The following is a 15,000-nucleotide window of genomic DNA, read 5'->3' on the forward strand; positions in this document are numbered from 1 at the left end:
AACTCCATCAGATCATTTATCAGTCGAGTCGATAAATTAATTACCAATATCGATACAGTGCAGTCAGTCCTATCAAGCATATGTCAAGCACCTTTCTATATAAACTACTTGGAATAGGTGTCTAAATATGTGATTGTAATATCTGCATGTCCTATTATCAATTGAGCCATATGGGTACAACTAATATTCTTATCTTCATATAGAGCATATAGTCAGCTTAACAAAGCCCATACGTCTCTAAGTTAATGAAACATCAGCGTTTTACAGTGCAACCACTGTTTAGGACAGTACTTACTTGCAACAAGATACTAGACCTTTTGTGATATGGGTACAATCACAGTGCGCAACTGATGCCTTTGGCCATAACGTTGTTATTATTATCGAGAAAGCAGTGCATGCCATCAAAGTGACACTGGGATACAAATATACGAAGCCCAGTATACCCATCCTAATTATGCGTCTGATAAAGATACACCAGGCACATCGCATGCATCACAACCATATGTGTACGACATGGTGATCTCATATCAAGATAAACAACGCATGACCTTGCAGGTGGAGCCCAGTTAGAATTTTCTTCAGATCGAGTAGTCCATCCCGCTCAAAAGGTCCCTGAATATCTTTTTATGTGTATATTGACCAGAACGTACCCTTTGGTAATCCTCACGATGTTTGACGATCTCTCATGGATATTCAAATTTGAAGCATCAGAAAAGACTTCATACACTGGATCAGAAGATACTTCGTCATTAATCAAACGCTGAGTCTTCTACAAAACTGAAACCCATGTTGGAGTAGTATTTGCTCTCGTATCTATGATGACATTGCTGTAGTTAGACATAAACTTAATAAACATTATTTAATAATAAGCAAAAAAAGAAATCCATCCTACTGTTTTGGTAAAGACTCGTTCATCAACATGCTACAACCACGCTGATAGATGTAAAGTTTCTACTACTACTACTACTACTACTACTACTACTACTGCTGCTTCTGCTGCTGCTGCTGCTGCTGCTGCTGCTGCTGCTGCTACTACTACTACTACTACTACTGCTGCTTCTGCTGCTGCTGCTGCTGCTGCTGCTGCTGCTGCTACTACTACTACTACTACTACTACTACTACAACTACTACTACTACTACTACTACTGCTGCTGCTGCTACTGCTGCTGCTGCTACTACTACTGCTGCTACTACTACTACTACTACTACTACTACTACTACTACTACTACTACTACTACTACTGTTCCTGCTCTGAAGTAGCAAAGCTGCTGTTTACCCCAAACTTCTCCCGACATGATACAACTCATCATTCTTACCGTATCTCCCCCAAGTTCCTGCAACCAAAACCATTTGCTAAGTCATTCCTTCCCACAACTAAACTCTCCGGAATTTCCTCACAAATATGTTCGTCGTTGTCCTCTGTTATTCAATCCTGGACCAACTCCAGTTGAACACACCTATGATCAATGGCCAATGCCACAACCATCACATTCAGGACCTAACAGAGGGTAATTTAGCCGGTATCTCAGTCCAGAGCAGTGACATCCAAGGAGAACCCATGTGAGTATATGACAAGACCCTCATTAAAAAACAAAAAAATTACTGATAACTCCCTTGGATTTGGAGAGGAAATTCTTTGAGGCCCTATTTAGACTTGTTCTGGCTTGAAATTTTTTTCTAGAGACCTTGATTACGTTTTATTAATTACATGCGTAATGAAGGTGAGCTGGCAGAACGTCGGGAAAACGCTTTGCCGTATTTCTTCCTGAGTTCAAATCCCGTAGAGGTCAAATTCAACTTTCGCCCCTTCTTGGGGTGAGTCAATAAAGTACAGGATCAGTCATCTACAAAGGTCGATGGTATCGATCGACTTACCTTCTCATCTCAAAAATTGTTGCCCTTGCGCCTAAGTTAGAAACCATGACTTACATATATATCTTCTTATGTGTATATTGACCAGAACGTACCCTTTTGGTCTGTAGATTATGATTGTGTGTAGGATGATATTCATGAGAATCTATCTTGCTCTCCTCTCTCTCTCTGTATATATATATATATATATATATATATATATATATATATATATATATAATGAGTACCTGCTTAATTCATAAGCTAATTCATATATATATACACACACATATACATATATATATCAGCAACTGACTCCAGCATGGCCACATCATTTCGGCTGAAACGTATATGAAGAACAAAAGAACATAATATATATATGTGTGTGTGTGTGTGTGTGTGCCAAAGTGTCTGTCTATCTATTCCTATATTGCATTTAAAATACATAGGAGAAAGTTGCAATCACCCATTGGAAACATTAAAGCAGTCATCCGTTCAGGCAAACAATATCTGCAGTTCTATTTTCGAGCAGATTTCAATAACATGTAATTATGTTCAGTTCATGTAGGACATAGAGCAAAATAATAACGACGGCGACGTCGACGATGATGATGATGGCTTCTTTTATTTGCCACAGGGACATCAGATGAGGTGGACATTACAAGGACAGTTTACAATTTGCGTGTAGGTTTTATATAAAAGATGAAAGGAAAGAAAGAGAAAAGAAGGTGAAAAGTGATAAAAGTCTCCATAGTGTACACAATATGGGAACACATAAATGATGTAGTCCTCCTGATACGGGGAAACATCTGAGTAGGTTTAATCAAGTAGCCCCACGGTTCCAGGTTCACCCTGGTCGCCAAAGACACAAGCCCTCTGCCCAACAGCTGTTCTCCAATCTACAGGCGCATGCATAGAGTAGGACCACTCACCCTAACCCTTTTTGCCAATCACCCACACGATTCCTATTGTCTGGAGTACAGTTTGTATAAGAAAATAGTGGAGTCGATTGAGTGACTTAGAATATTATTATTCGTATATATCTTTCGGAGCTTGGCGTCATTTGCATTGTGAACAGAAAACGTTGACGAAGACTTATACAATAAAGAATTTAGTTCACTGCTCTATTCAAACATAACACGCATGTATTTATGTATGAATGTGTGTGTGGTTGTGTGTGTGTGTGTGTGTGTGTGTGTGTGTGTGTGTGTGTGTGTTTGCACGTGTGAATGTATGTATGTATTATTGTATATGTATGTTTGTATGAATGTATGCGTGTGTGTGGCTGTGTGTTATGTATGTAAGCATGAATGTGTTTGCAAGCATACTTTCTTTTTCTCTTTATAATTTAGAGTTAATTTTGACCGGACGCCAACTTGGTAGCAAGGCTGTGAAGGAAAGCATCTTATTTTGTCCCTTACCCGTTAAATTTTCAGAATGTGATCATTTATAGCTTATGAATTAAGCAGGTACTCATTACTTGTTCTCTCCTTATTGGTGGATCCCTCATAGATGACGTTCTCAACCTCTATGTATGTATGTATGCATGTATGTATGTATGTATGCATGTATGTATGTATGTATGTATGTATGTTTTCCTTTTGAATGTTATTTAAGTTCTTGAGAGAGTTCAGGCCGGTTGCTAACAAAACGACAAGACTTTTGAGTTAAGAGAGTTCCCGGTGTTTCTAAATATGTAGTTGAGTTGGTGTGTTGCTTGAACTGTCGATGTACATTTCCAAGTGTGCGCGTCTATTCATCTAAAGAATCTCAGATGGAGAATCTTTGGAATGTCTTACAAATCTTCACAGTGACGCTAATAGATTGGATTTGGAAAGGCGGTGAGCTGGCACACCGGGCGAAATGCTTAGCGGTAGATCATCTGTCTTTACGTTGTGAGTTCAAATTCCGCCGAGGTCGACTTTGCCTTTCATCCTTAAGAACCAGTTGCGTACTGGGCTCGATCTAGTCGGCTGGCCCCCTCCCATAAAAATTTCGTGCCTTGTGCCTAGAGTAGAAAAGAATAGATTGGATTTGGAGAATCTGCATCAGTTTCCTTTGTTCTTTCTTCGAAAAACCTAGTATTTCTAGGGTTTTGTGTAAAGTTGTTGGTACATAGTCTAATGTTTCTATGGTTGTATGTACAAATAGCTAGGGTACAAGAGCTCTAAGTTTCACATTAATTCACTATAAATGTTCACGTTTTCTTCTATTTTTGATTGTATATTCATATCCGCTGGGTATCTCACCTCTACAACAGTGTATAACTTTTGTGCCCTCTCCCACAGAAAAATATTTTCTGTTATGTTTGCACCAGTTTGCTGTTTTTATTGGAGTGTTCCTTGTTTTTTTAAAGTTGTTAATATCCCAGGTATTACTTTAAACTGCATCCGGAAGTTCGACCATGGTACGGAAGTTCCGAGATTGAGGAGTGTAGAATCACCTCTAAGCCACTATTGTTCTCAGGTCTACTCTGACCCTGTGTAGTAGCACCAGTTAGGGTCCCAACTATAGGTTAATCGCCACTGGTTTTATAGCTACTGCGCTGAAAAGTCGAGTCAGTATTCTACAATACTTTATCCAGTTCATACAAATTCACGCATAAGAACATCTTGGACTCTCTGAACGTTTTCACGGACTTAGTGCGTTTGGGAAGTCGTTTTACTCAGTTGCGAGTTGACTTCCACCATGTATGTATGCATGCATGTATATATGTAAATATGTATGTATGTATGCATGCATGTATGTATGTATGTATGTATGTATGTATGTATGTATGCATGTATGTATGTGTGCGTGTGTCTACGTAAGTATGTATGTATGTACATATGTATATATGTATGTATGTATGTATGCATGCATGTATGTATGTATGTATATATGTATGTATGTATAAATGGAAACAATATTTTTGTTCATTTACATATGTGCCCGTGCACATTCTACAAGCTAAATTTCTGGAATGTTTCGCACATCATTACATTTTCCTCAATGGCTTCAAACTGCGATTTTTTAATACGTAATGTACGAGGTGTGTTCAAAATGTATCCGACTTTATTATTTCCTGCTGAAACTAATGCTGCGTGGACAAAATCCTTTGAGAGGAAGGGGACACTACCCTTCCTGCGCATGCGTGAAAATTTTCGTATGTAAGTTTGTATACGTGTGTTTTTCTATGTACCCTCGTTTCTATTCCGATGTTGGTTTCAGTCATTTGACAAAGGCTACGCTGGGGCTCTGCCTTCAAAGGATTTTGTCGAGTATATCTCCCTGATATATACTCAGTTTGGTGGATATTCTATCATCTATATTTGTCGAATCACGTTTTTATACGAAACGACGGTTTTACATAAATACAGACACGAATAGGCAGACATACAAACACACATATATATATATATATATATATATATATATATATATATATATATATATATAAGGATTCATGGATGCATGCGTGCATGTATGTCATTATTCATTTCTATTTCAAGATTTCTTGCCAACAGAGAAAGAGCCGGTCTCTAACCTAGATCCAAGGCCCCTTCATTTAAATTTCAACATCAACAAGAGGGTATTTTTGTGTTTGTGTATGCATGTATGAATGTATGTATATATGTATGTATGTAAGTATGTATGTATGTATGTATGTATGTATGTATGTATACGCACAGATTTGTCTGTTTTGTCTTATGTATGTCTTCTCATGCATATAGTTGCATATTTAGACATGCTCATATATACTTAAATGATAAACCTCTGGAAAGTTTTACAGATTTTTACAGTCCGAGTGATGGATTGGATCGGTAGCCTTCGAATCAGCTTTTTCCTTTCTGGTTTTGAGAAGCCTAATTTCTCAAGATTGGTATTTAGGTAGTGTGCTACATATCTCAGTGCCTCATTACAGGCAAAAACCTGAACTTGTTATCTGGATAGAGTAATTGCAGATTTCTCAAAAGTTCAGCATAGGTATTGTCTTTTTCACTGATCTTCAGCATTATGTTAACATCCACTGGGCAGCTAATTTCCACAACTGTGCACAGTTTCTCTTCTCTATCCCAATTCATTGTATCAGGTCTGTTGTGCAAATTGAGGTTTTCACTGGGATATTCCACCAGTACTCCTTTTTATTGTGTGGCTGTGGCTTTTACCATACTGTGGGTTCTTATTTCTGTGTCCTCGGGGTTATTCTTCCGACAGATTTCCTGATATAGTGTCCTAGCTACAACATCATGTATGTACGTATGTATGTATGTAGGTATGTATGTTTGTATGTATGTGTCTGTCTGTCTGTCTATCTATGCATCTATCCATACACGTGTGTACATGTACGTATATACATATACATATACGTACATATATACAAACCCACACATCACACACGCGCGCAAACACACACACATATATACATGCACACATACACACATATATATTTCTACACATATGCACATGCGTGCACACACACATACCTATATATTAGAAAAACTATGCGGAGTTTTGCATAAATTGAGATACAGATTATACTTATTTTGTGTGTTTTTAGGAAATAAACACCCGATCTCTGATGAGGTGGTAAGAATTGCTAAAACTATTGAAGTCGATCTTCTTTCCTCGGTCTGAGAGAGAACAAAAACATATAGCATAATTAGAATATGAACTTCTGATGGCGAGAGTACTTAACATAAGTTTCCTTTCATACCAATTATTGCAAAAAGCTACGTAGGCTTCGGTTAATCAATTCTCGCTGCCAATGATTGCACTATGAGGCAATTTAAGACAGTTTGTCTATACTGTAAATGACCGTTTCACATCGACACAAGGCAGAGATTTGTGAGGAAGAGACAGTCAATGACATTGGTCTTGTATTTGCCGTCAGAAGGTGTCAAAGTTGACTTCGGCAGGATTTAAGTGTAAAGAGCAAGGACAAATATTGCAAGGCATTTTGTCCGACGCTCTAACAATTTTGGCAATCATCAGTTTTTGTATGTACTATAAATAAGTATAAGCTACTAATTCTCAGTGGCCAGTAAAATGAGTAACCAATCGCTGATGAGTGGGTAAGAAACATTAAACGCTGAAACCAGACGATCTTTTTCTGGCCAGAGAAAAAACATCTGGTTTAAATATCCAATCTATTTTAGTAAGCGAGCCTAAATATTCGCGCGCGGACACACACACACACACACACACACACAACCATACATACACACGCACGCACGTACGCATGCTCACACACAGACACACACAGACACACAGACACACACGTATATTGCATACATGTATATACAGATACATATATATACCTGCATATATACGTATGTATATACAGAGGCTGGACAAAATAATGGAAACACCTTAAAATTTCAAACAAATTTATTTTAATACGTAGCAGGACCACCTTTGGCAGTAATTACAGCTTGAATTTTACGAGGTATGGACTCATACAAAGTTTGAATTGTTTCCAAAGGAATTTTTGTCCATTCTTCAGCTAAAACAGTCTCTAGTTCTTGTAGTGATGATGATGGAGGATATCAACTCTTTACTTGTTTTTCTAAAATGCACCACAAATGTTCAATAATATTGAGATCTAGGGACTGTGGTGGCCAGATAAGATGTTCAACTTCACTAGAATGTTCCTCGTGCCATTCAGTAACAACTTTAGCTTTGTGAATTGGTGCATTATCATTCTGAAAGATTGCGTTTCTCTGCGGAAACAGTTCCGCAACCATAGGATGAATTTGATCAGATAAAATGCTTAAATAGTCTTGACTATCAATTCTGTCATGAATTTCCAAGATATAGCCCCCCCCCCCCCCAGATCATCATAGATCCTCCTCCATGTTTAACAGTTGGAAGAAAGCAGTCTGGGTCAAATGCTTCTTTTGGCTGTCCCCACATGTATACTCGGCCGGTGGTCGGAAATAAGGTAAAGGATGACTCGTCCAAGAAAATAACATTCTTCCACTGCTCTAGGGACCAATTCTGTATGTTTTTACTCCACTCTAAACGCTTTGCAACGCTCGTTTTTGAAAGTAGTGGTTTTCTGATTGCAGCCTTCTCGTGAAATCCGGCTTTGTGCAGCTCCCGGTGAACAGTTTTTGTGGAAACTGGGTTCTCGAGGTGGTCATTAAGCTCTGCAGTAAATATGGGAGCTGTACTTTTGTGATCCTTTCTAACAGTTTGTGTAAGAGTCCGATGGTCCCTATCTGAAAGTTTTGGTTTTCTTCCTAAGCTTTGTTTCGACGAGGAGGTTTTTCCCTCTTTCTCAAAGGCTGTCATTACTTTCGAGACAGTACTTCTTGATACACCAAACATTTCGGCTGTTTTCGTTACGCTAGCTCCTGCCATACAGGCACCAACAATTTGACTTCTTTGAAAGTCCGATAGATCTGTCATTTTAATGAATTTTAATTACCTTTTTCTGATGATATCTGAAAAGAAACAGCAATTTTAGCAAAACATCTTAAGCAACACTAATAACAAATCAAAAAACATAAAAATAAACAAGCTTTTGACGGTTTTATAGATATTTCAAAATTATGATGCTATGATGCTAGGTGTTTCCATTATTTTGTCCAACCCCTGTATACGTGTATATGTGTATATATGTATATATGTGTGTGTGTGTGTGTGTGTGTGTGTGTGTGTGTGTGTGTGTGTGTTTGTGTGTTTGTATGTATTTATATGTGTGTGTATGTGTGTATATACATACATACATACATACATACATATATATATATATATATATATATATATATATATATATATATATACGTGGAACTCTAAACTCAACAGTAGCAGTCAGTTGTACTTCTAATCTAACTGTACACACAAAATATGGTCTATGTGCGTGTGTGTGTGTGTGTGTGTGTGTGGTTTGTGTGTTTGTATGTATTTATATGTGTGTATATATATATATATATATATATATATATATATATATATATATATATAGTATGTATGTATGTCTCTTCTATTTTTCAATTATTATAAATCTTCCACTGAGGAGGGAGCCGGTTTCCAACAAAGAGACAAGCCTCCATCTTTGGGATGTAGTTAACACAGACAAATTCACATTTGGAACTTGAGAAAAGTTTTGCCTATTTTTCTGTTCCACTCACAGATTGGACTTGTAATCAGCCGGTCAATTTCTCTTTCTGAAAATCCCAGTTTATCCATATTCTCCTTTAAGCATTTACTAACAAAACCTAGTACTCTAATTATTATTGGTATGAATATGAATTCATAGTCTGGATATAGAAGCTGGAGGTTTCAAAGCAGTTGTTCACAGATATCCTCTTTTTCTTTAATTTTCAAAGAGATATTTATATCGGCAGGGCAGCTAACCTCTATGATGGTACTTATTTTTGCCCCTCTGTCCCAAACAACAATATCCGGTCTATATCCATTTGCGATTGTCGTTCCGTACCTGATAGTATAATAGAAATGGTATGTTGTAATGTTCATGCTTTCCCAAGTAAATTAATAGCTTTTGTGAAACAAAACAGTCTTGACCGAAAATTGTAACCAGGCTGCGGACCAAACGTGGTAAAGAGCTAGTCCTAATGCCGTCGTCATTTATAGCGTAAAACAATCAACGTTATCAATGTCTAAAAAATATAAAATCCAGAATCCAAGGTTCTTACAGATAGCAACAGTGCTACCAAAAGGAATAAGTCTCTGACAATTTACTTTCTGCCACAACGAACAACTAATGCCAAAAATAAGCAAGCTGCGAATGTATTTGAAACGTCCGTGGAAAGTAACGTCACCGAGTGTCCATTCCCACTGCGGCTCAAGGTTTTGAATTGTAAACCAGTAAAACATGCAATGATTGAATTAATTATATGCTGTGTTGTATAATCTAAGCTACTAACGGGCGATTTAGGCAGCAACGTCATGTTAGATCAGGATTTCACCAGTGTTAATTAGCATGTAGCTGAAAGATATACGACCTAATCTAAACTGGTTTATAATGGATAAGTTTACTGCCTACCAGAGAATGCTTTTCATATTTCTGTAACGGAACCAGTAATTAGTGGCTCAGCTTGAAGAGAGTCAGTTTTAATAAGTTCTTTGTTCCTTCTTCAGATCATACATAAGTTGTTCACATCCTTTCTTATGCCCAATTTATCCTGTTTTTAGCTAGAGTGGTAACAAAATACATGAGCTGAGCCTAATGTTTTAAATATTTGCTCCGACTTTCATCCTAAAGCACCGTTCACTAATTACAAATTAAGTATACAGTGTTATGTGTGCACTTATCAAATACACATTCACCTGTTATAAATGCATATAGAGTACACTAACATGTTTATTTGAAATACAATACACAACTCGTTTGATAAAGACTCCGCGTCTCCAAATTCTCTCTTTACATGAATCTGTCTCAATATTCATAAACACTGTGAAGGCGGTGAGCTGGCAAAATTGTTAGCACTCCGGGGAAAATGCTTAGCGGCATTTCATTCGTCTTTACGTTCTGAATTTGAATTCCGCTGGGGTTGACTTTGCCCTTCATCATTCGGGATCGTTAAAATAAGTACCAGCAGAACACTGGGATCGGTATAGCCGACGTTCCCCCCCCCCCGAAATTGCTGGCCTTTTCCCAAAATTTGAAACCAATTTTTGTAAACACTTTACAGTATTTTACTCACTCCCCAGATATTCTCTCCGACCCAGCAAAGTATTACTCTATCGCTCTCACTTCCAACATCCCAAACCTGATGCAGACAGCCGGTACTGATCACCTATTTGGCCATATTGAATGTTACTCTCCACAGTAAACTTGATTTCTTGTGTCACTCTCCAGTGCTCCAGTGCTCCGGCGCTTTGGAAATTTTCAACAAAACGTTAGATTTGCGTTTAAGATTAGCAAATGTCTCGAGTAAGAAACCCCGAACTGAGTCGTTCGTTTATAGTATCTATCCATCTGACTTTTCTTAGAAAGTGCCTGTCAAACAGTATAATTGCAGCGTGTGCCAAGAAAGGTCACTCCAGCACACTTCCTGTCAGCTGTAGCGTACTCCAGGATTACGAATATTTCTCATATATTCTGTCCCCACTTCCGTGCGTTAGCTACATACTGTACAGTTTCTCTCAGAAGTCACATTTCAGTTTTGACACTTCAGATTTTTCTCTTCCTAAACTTCATTCCTCGTTACACTTCAAAGATTTCAAGTGATTGAAAGCTATTTCTGGTTCACTGCCTGGTTGTGTTAACTTATACTTAACTTCATGCTTTTGACACTGTTGATGCATTGTTGTTTGACTCTGGATCATCATGTCTGGAACTGTGTTATCTGATGAAGTCCTAATAATCATGGCGTAGAAGAGTCCTCTCTTTGAGGGAGTAGGGGGTGAATAGGACCATCACGCTGCTCAGCCTGTTTAATGCCACTTCAGACCCATGGGTGTCTTCAACAGAGTTCGCTCTATTACAAGAATTCGAAACAGGTTCCCAGCCGGTGATTACTGTTATCATGATCTCATGGTACACCAATATTTTCTTCACTTCCTTAGATGCCAAGATTAACACTAAACCTACTTGAAATTTCTCCTCTTCTCTAATTTCCGCGAACTCCGATCCGACATAAACCCCATACAGCGCACGTACTAACACACAACCCACACGTCCTGTTCCTCTCTGTTTACATATGTCTGTCATTCCCTATCTATAACCCATCTCTGCTGTACAGGATACACCCTATATATAAACTTCACTCTGAAAGGCGATGTCTGGGTATACGTAGATTCCACTCACCCCACCACTCATCTCTTACACCTAAGTATCAGTAACGAATACCGCCAGTTATTCTGCTTCCAATACTCTTTTTCGATTCCTGTAATTGTCTGCCTCTTCTGCCATACTCCAAGCACTACTAACTCCTCAAAATAGTAACATCACTTTGACCAATTGTCTTCTAGAATAGACGTTACAACCGCTCCCTCTTTAAGGTCATCGTCCTCGCTAATTTCAGTACGTGCAATTCCTTATGGTTCTCACATACGTCTCAGACTGATGCTGCCTGGGCAGAAGCTGAATCTTTTGTAATGTTCAATACGAATTTGTTTCGTCCCCTATACTCATCTTTTAGACATACAGACATTTTAAACACTTGAATTCTTTCTCGGCTCCAAATCCAGCCTCTACAAAACCATTGCTAACATGGCAACTATCTGGCCGCTTGACCATTGCCATATTACCACTACCCTTCCACATGTTACTCATTATCTCCTCATTTCTCAGATACCATGACACTTCCAGTCAGTTTGGTCGGATTTCTGCCAGTTTTATGTAAACTAGCCTTGGAAACACATGTGCTTCTCCTTCACCAATCGAACGTAGTTAGGTATGTGACTGAAGTCATCTTCTTGCACGAATGCCACCCCATTCCACGTGCAGCTAAAACTCAAATTCCAGTTTCTCCAGTTTCACTCATAACTGCTACGTAGCAGGTTAGACAAAGAACGCCGCCATCAAGGCTTGCAGAAAGCCCCATCCCTACAAATTGTAAACTTATCAAATACCGTAGCGAAGTAATAAGAATTATATGGACGCAAAGTCTTTTGTTTTCTCCTTAATAAAGAGGAGGAGCAATGTTTATGAATCTTTTCAGGATTTCCGACACTGGTGGGAGGAAGGAGGATGTTATCCTCAGACATGAGGCATGGCACGAATACTTACAACAAATTGGACACCGCTAGAAGCACTTAAGAGTCAAGTGGAAGTATTAAACCGAGTACTAAATCCTCCAGACTACTATCCAAGAAAAACACAGCGTCTCCAATCGCACACGCAAATCCGACCAAAAATAGCGAATTTTTAAATTTTCAATTGCGCTGCGGAGTCTGAAAAACATATTTAACCGCATAGTTCTTTATATACCTTTCTTTAAACTCTAGTTTGCAGCAAAATATCAATTCTTACTTACCAATTTCGAAAGTTGCATTTCTTGCTCCAGCCTAGTGTGCAGTACATGCTCTAGCTCTGTGCTCTGAGTTCAACTCTCGTAGAAGTAAACTTTACTTTCCATCCTTTTGGGGTCGATAAAAATGTACAAATCCAAGGCAATAGATTAGTAGAGATGTAAGTATTTGTTCTCAGATCAAATCCTGCATCAATTTGGCATCCTAATTTGACAGCTCCATAGTTAACAGAATCTGCTCTGCAAGAACTCAGGTTGGGTTTTTTAATGCCTTCCGCTTCGGACGTCCTGTAATATGTCATGGACGCCGCCTTTCTTCCTGACTAAAAAAAGTGTAGAGTAAAAGGTATAAGGCCAGCAATTTTGAGCGCAGAGTTAGTCGATTACATCACTCGTAGTATTTGATTGATACTTTATTATGTTGACCCCAGAGGGATGAAAGGTAAAGTTGATCTCGCCAAATTTGAAGACAGAACAAATACGCAAGGCATTTTCCCGACGCTTTTACGATTCTGCTTATCCATCGCCAATATTCTGTCTTAATATAATGGAGTGTTATCTAGTCACAAGGCCAGCAATTTTATGGAGGCGAGGGTGGGGCTTTAGTTTATTATATCGATCTCGAATGTATGAAGAGAAAAGTTGATTTCGAAGGGTATTGAACTCAGAACATAAAGAGGGTGTCATTTTGTCTTAATAACAACTATATGCACGGAACAACAATTATATGCACGGAACAACAACTACATGCACGGAAACATTCTTAAATAAACCAAGCCTTCCATGGACTGGTTTATTCCATTGATATAATGACTCTTGTATTTTTGGTAAATCCTGTTATTATGAAACTAGGCAGTTTAATGTGAACATGTGCAATGTGTGTGTGTATTAGTCTATAATATTAGAATTCGTAATATTTCGTAATATAATATTAGATTAGCAAACTCACGAATTCGTTCGGGACTGAGTCCAATACATAATTATACTCTCAATGTTTCTGAAAATGGGAAATTGGTTGGTCATTTGTCAATCAAACAAAACAACTATACAGTGAGAAATTTTCGTTGTTAATGTAATAAGATTGCATGAAATAGAATCCTATTATATTTAAAGAATACCTTAAAAATTTCAATGCAAATTAGTACAATTCATTGTTTTACTTTATTTTTAACTCAGTACTTAGCCTTTTTGTGTAGCGATTGACACAGTAACACGTGATGTGAAAGTGGAAAACTGCGTTTATGTACTGGTACAAATGCTTTTCTTTCTTGCTAAAATTAGACTGTATGTGTGTGTGTGGAGAGAGAGAGAGAGAGAGAGAGAGAGAGAGAGAGAGAGAGAGAGAGAGAGGGAGAGAGAGAGAGAGAGAGAGAGAGAGAGAGAGAGAGAGAGAGAGAGAGAGAGAGGGAGGCCTGAAATTGAATTGAATGTGTTACTATCTTGATACCAATATATACTTTTTAATCTTTTTTGCAAGCACTACACACTCACACACACATACACACGTATATATATATATGTATACGCACACACATATACATACATACAACATACATATATGTGTGTGTATGTATGTACGTATGCATGCGTGTATGTATGTTCTCTTCTGTTTTTAATTATTTTGAATTCTTCAAATGGGGAAGGAGCTGGTTTCTAACAAAGATACAAAGCTCTGTCATTGGAATGCAGAAAACAACGTCACATTTTAAACTTGAGGAAAATCTTGCATATTTTTACTGCTCCACTTACAGATTGTGTTTGTAATGTGCGAGCTGGTTGATTTTTGTTGCTGAAAAATCCAAGCTTATCCAGACTGTCAGTTAGGCATTTACTCACAAATCAAATGCGTCAATTATTGTTGGTATAAATGTAAATTTATAATCTGGATATAGAAGCTGAAGATTTCGAAGCAGTTTCCATAGTTATCCTATTTCTCTTTGATTTTTAAAGAGATATTCACATCACCAGGACGGCTGACTTCTATGTCAGTACATAATTTTACTTGTTTATCCCAAACAACATTATCCAACCTATTATGCTTCCACTTCACAAATGTTTTGATGGGAATGTTCGACCAGTATTTCTTGTGTTGATGTTTGTGTACGTATTCAATAACAGGAGGATTCTCTATATTTATTCCAGGACAGTCTTTCTTTCGGATGACGTTGTATATTGCTTGTGCAACAACGTCTTGTCGCATAGGAAGATAGTACCTTGATGGC

At 37.9% G+C, this 15,000-nt stretch overlaps 1 protein-coding gene across 6 annotated transcripts in view; it reads left to right on the top strand.

Annotated features, from left to right (window-relative positions):
- LOC106878963 (major egg antigen) overlaps nt 1–15,000 on the top strand; it is a 61,803-nt gene that overhangs the window by 5,847 nt on the left and 40,956 nt on the right. The window lies entirely within an intron of this gene.

This window comes from Octopus bimaculoides, chromosome 11 (genome assembly GCF_046866305.1).
Source record: "Octopus bimaculoides isolate indiv1 chromosome 11, ASM4686630v1, whole genome shotgun sequence".
Classification (NCBI taxonomy): Eukaryota; Metazoa; Mollusca; class Cephalopoda; order Octopoda; family Octopodidae; genus Octopus; species Octopus bimaculoides.